General features: G+C 52.9%; 1 pseudogene, besides 1 other annotated feature; it reads right to left on the bottom strand.

The window, feature by feature from the left end:
- On the bottom strand, positions 1-2,615 carry Tc00.1047053508751.20 (annotated as a pseudogene; the record flags this gene model as incomplete).
- Positions 1-5,091: a sequence feature (areas not merged during assembly with more than two copies in the genome that could not be assigned to a particular haplotype).

Below are 5,091 nucleotides of genomic sequence, written 5' to 3'. Positions count from 1 at the left end.
CACGAATGGGCAGCAACGACTCTTCCTCCTGTTCAGGGTGCTCCACGCCGAGAGCATCCTCGGCATCGGGTGATTTGTGGCCGCTGGCTGCCTCCGGTGCTGGAGACAAGGGGGGCGGCAGGTCATCAACATCGGTTGCCGCTTTCTCCATCTGCTCCTCCCTCCTCTTTGTGTCGGCCACGGCATGGCTGTCAGAATACGTGACCGAAGCAGCGGCCTTTTTATTTTTCTCTTCTGGTGGCCGATCTGGTGCGCCTTGTCTCTGCTGTGATGACGTGGCGTCTTGCTTCACTTCTTTGATGACAGAAGTCTCACTGTCAGATTGAATAAGAGTTTCACTCGCATGAGTGCTTTGAGGCGCAACTTTCAAAGACGGAACATTCGCCTCTGGAGTGCCAACAGCGTCCGCCTTCGTTAGCGCTTTAAGTTCATCATCTTTCAATGCGCGGTTGTACAGCAGGACGTTGCTCACCGTCACATCAATGTTGCCCGATTCGCTTTTGCCGTCCCCGCCAATGTAGAAGTGCGAGATGCCGTGGGGCCTCAACAGCGTTTTTAACTTTTGAGGAAAGCTCTCATAATCCTCATCGTCCTCGTGTCCATAGACCTCATCTTCGCTGTCGTATATCGTCTCTCCATCCACGTACACCATCAACCCATCATCAGAATCCATATGCAGTGCCACATGATATTTCGTGTTTGGTTTCCATTCGACATTGTCATCATGCGACGGTGCCTTAAAACTGCCGTTGAATGCCACCCTCCACTTTTTGTCGTGGGTGTACGAAAGACCAAAAAACAGCGGGCTGTCGGTTTCACTCAGCCTCACACCCAACAATGGAATGGGGGTATCTCCCTTCGGCTCACCGTCGATGGACACCGTCGCCACAAGAGTGAACTTGTGGTTCGCAAAGTGGTACGGCACATTCTGCCCCTTCTTGCCAACGGGCCACTCCGCCCACGCTCCCCGGAACTTCACGCCCTTCTCCGTGCTGGTCACTTTTCCCCCCGTTATTTTCGTTGTTGTGGCGTTCACCCCGAGGTACTCGTCCCTCCACGTGCTGTCAGTTGACGTGCTGGATAAGAAGCCAACCAGCCCTTTCGTGAGGTCACCAACAACACCACATTCCCGGCGCTTCTTACCATTGCTTTCGACCGTGCAGCCGTATTCTTTCACAATGTACGCGTCCTTCTCCTTCCAAGCAGCCAACACCTTCCTCATGTCCTCCAATTTCTCCGTCAAGTCCAGAAAAGCAATGTTGTACTTACCGTCCTCTGCAGCAGCAACCTCGTAAGAGCAGCACAGTCTTCCCTCTACTTCCTTCGATTCTCCCTCCTCCAATGACGGCACTTCGTCAGCGGCGTACAGCAGAGTGCTGGCGGTGACGTTCTCATTTTCAGCGGATATCGGCCCAACATCATAAATGCGCTGCATGTCCGTCAGCCACAAGTGAAGTCGGCCCGTTTCTTTTCCCGCCTCCCCGGAATATACCGGCCGGTTGACGAGGATGACTCTCTGTCCATCGATCCTCGCGCTGACAAAGCCACCCTGCACGCCGTGCCCTGTACGATTCAGCGAATTGCCCCACACGCGTGAAAGAGTGCCGTATTCCTCCATCCACCATCTCTCCATGGCGCTTGACCAGTAAACCCTGCGGCTGCCGTCGTCACACGACGTCATCATGACGAGATCGCCGTCCTCCCATTCAAGAACCGCAGGCTGGATGCAGCCATCATCACTCGTGGCATTTGAGAACTCCCAATCAAAAGAAGATTTTTCTGCGAGGACAACCAAAGAAACTTTCTTTCCATCATGCTTCAAGGCTTGAATAGGCAGCGCATGGCGACTGTCGTCCTCCATCCTAATGCCTGCGCCACCACCACCCAGAAATTGTTTGTATGGTTCTGCATTGGCTTTGAAGTTTTTAGAAGGCCAGGAAAAAATTTCGAGGTGGTACCTTGATCCCATCCAAACTCCTTTTCCTCACCACCCCGCCAACAAAAATCTGACCACTCGCGTACCTGGACGTCCAATATTTACCATCACCGACCAACTCCGTCAATGGATCCCCTGACTTGCCGTAGCCCCCAAGAACAGCCTTTATCTCTCCATTGTCCACAATAGAAGTTGGGCTCAACAGGCGGTAAACTTTTATGTCGTAATGATCAAACACAATGGCAGTTCCATTCGCCCATTTCTTTTCATTCACCGTCATCGACTTTGCAACAAGGCCAACATACAGTTCTTTATCCGTGGAGTTTGTGCAATGCGCTTCAACTATGGCCACTACAAGACCATTCACGACAAGAAGAGAAGGTGCACGGAAAGAATCAAACGCTTGTGACATACTTTTGTTCTCCGAATCATCAAACGAATCCCCTTTCCTAAACAGCGTCGCCATTAAATTATTCTCCTGAGCGGCCTCAGCTTCCCAGCTGCCGCAGCACTTCATCACAACGAGGAAGAGCAGCACCGCAGAGTAGAAGTGATTCCGGAACATGTTGGGCCTCTGCGGCTCACTCTCTCCTCCTTCCCTCCTCATGCCGCTGGATCCGGTCACGCGGCGACGGTTGTGTGTGCGGGGTGCCTTCACTGCAGCAACACGTGAGAGCATATAAATATGTGTGTGTGGGCGGTGTGTGGGCGGTGTGTGGGCGGTGTGTGTGCTGTTGGTCCTTTCAGTGCCTTCAAATTTCACAGTAGAGATTAGCGCTTGGTATTAACTTCCTTCTTGGAGGGGAGCAACGGACAACAGCGGCAGAAAGGCAGCACAACAGCAGTACACACCGCCACCACTCACAGCGAACCACAAAATCACCATCCCCGCAGCCATTACTCCCCAGCACCCCCATCAACAGCACACAAAAATTAAGAAAAACAAGTGAGCAGCCTCACAATGAGGTACCGCAGGCCACGGCTCTGCAAATAAGGCAAGCGACAGGGGGCCACATGTGCAGTGAGGAAAAAGAGAGTTGCGCTGCAACGGCACGGCGGCGTGATACCCCGTTGGGAGCATCGATGCAGACCAGCACAGCACGTGCAGGAAGAGTTGCTTCTCCTGCTGAGCAAAAAGGAAAAACGGCCTCAGCAGCCCAATATTGAGAGGTCGCCTGCACCTCTTCGCAGAACCTGCAGGCTCTGCAGACAAAAAGATGCAGACGACGCTCTGCTGCACGCGTGACGGCCGTCGCACCCTTCACAACGGCAATCGCATCCTGTCGCACCACACGCCGCAGTCGATGTGCACAGTCTCCGTCTCACTCCCTCCTGCCCTTCTTACTGAAAACACATTGGTGGCCGTGGCACACCCACCGACATGTCAGGAAGCACTTGTTTTTCTTCTCCCACGCACATCGCACAGCAGCGCCGCCAAACACATGCCGCTCCTTCTTTTGCGGATTCTCCTCAGACACGCCTCCCGCCACATTCATCAACCCACAGGCACGCAGTCCGTAAACGTCACGCTGCTGCCCCGCATGATGGAGCCGCACACACACCAAAATGGCACCCCGCTACTCGGTGCAAGCAGTGTCTGGACACACAAAACAGGTCGCCCCAGTCAACAACAGCTCTCTCCAAGCAGTGAGGCATGACTCGTCACCAACAATCAAACAATCAGCCCCTCGTCTCCTCCTTCCGCCATGCACAAGTTTCTGCCTGCCCCATACATCCTCCGTGGCGCCCGGACTCTCAATGAGCAGAAAACACACTATGCGTTCCTTGGCTCAACGAGAAGCCCATTGACAATTCTCAGCCGGTCTTCTCTCCGGGCTATGCATGGAGAGCACCACGGCAAGAATGCACAGGAGCTTATATGCAGAAACCCTCAACTCATTCCACGTTAATAAAAAGCATGGCATCATACATGGGCTTCATAACAATGTCGACTTGCTCTTCCCTGAGAAGTCTCCAATACACATCGCAAGTGATCAGAGTAAAGAAAAAAGCAACGCCTCCAGTCCGACCGTCATTCCGCGGTGGAGATCAAAGCACAATCCCAAAAAATGCCTCAAATCATCATGTATTCCAAACAGACCATCTGCGACTCATGAGGCAAATGCACAGCACGGAAGAAGAGTCATGCTCACAAACACGCAACGCACAGAAAAAGAGGGAGTTGGGAGAAGCAGCACTAGAGAAACCTCAGCCAACGACAGAAGAGCTCGTGGGTGCAGCACCCAACGCCATTCTTTGTGAATGCAAATGACAATAACAACAAACAACCTGAAGTAACAGTCGGGCACCACAATATGGGCCACAGACACCACCCACTCACCCATTCACTCTTCTCCCTCCCAATGGTGTGGCCCTCCTTCACCTCCACAGAGACGCTTGCCGCTCAGTCATGCGAGCTTCCAACGCAAGCACTCAAGGTGCGCTTCGGTAATCCAAAAGCCAACACCTCTGACCAACAGAGGAGATGCTCGCAGAGGCCACACGGCTCCTCAACGCACCCTCCAACCCTCCTCACGACTCGTTCATGCGATGGAGAGGAATAAAAGCGACTCTCGCGTCACAAAACGTGGCCAATGGGAGCGGTGCCCACATGCAGAGAATGCCAAGTTGCGAAACAGAAGAGGCAAGAGGAGTGCTCGCAGTGGACGTCACCTGCCACTTCTGATGTGCGTCGTCTCATTCGTGCAACAGAGAACCAACGACACGGTTGTTGCGGTGCCTGCCCGTGTGTGCACCTCACTCTCGGGCCAATGAACGCCTCAGGGGACATCCTATCGAGAGCAAGCAGCTGGCCGTGCAAACAGCACCAATTCTTGCCAACGTCCCAGCGGCCGCTCTTTTTGGCGAGGCTCCGCTCTCCTTCTTCCTTGTCTCCCGTGCACCTTCCTCGTATGAAATGAAAACGCTCTCCACGACAGGTGTCGTCAAGTGCCTCCAAAGCATGAAAAGAATATCTACAGGGGCCGCTGGCCGCATCCTAAGTTTATAAATAACAGAAACCCAAAAAGATAGGAATAAGAAATGAATGAATGGAATAAAAATGGGGATTCACCGTATCCTCAAGGTCTAGCAACAAGTAAGTGTACATTTATGTATGCATACTTTGTTAGTCACCATCGTGACCTAATCACTCT

The sequence above is a fragment of the Trypanosoma cruzi genome, genomic scaffold, assembly GCF_000209065.1.
Source record: "Trypanosoma cruzi strain CL Brener 1047053517041 genomic scaffold, whole genome shotgun sequence".
NCBI lineage: Eukaryota > Euglenozoa > Kinetoplastea > Trypanosomatida > Trypanosomatidae > Trypanosoma > Trypanosoma cruzi.
The sequence above is the reverse complement of the archived record's forward strand: the minus strand, read 5'-3'. Positions and strand labels throughout refer to the sequence as shown.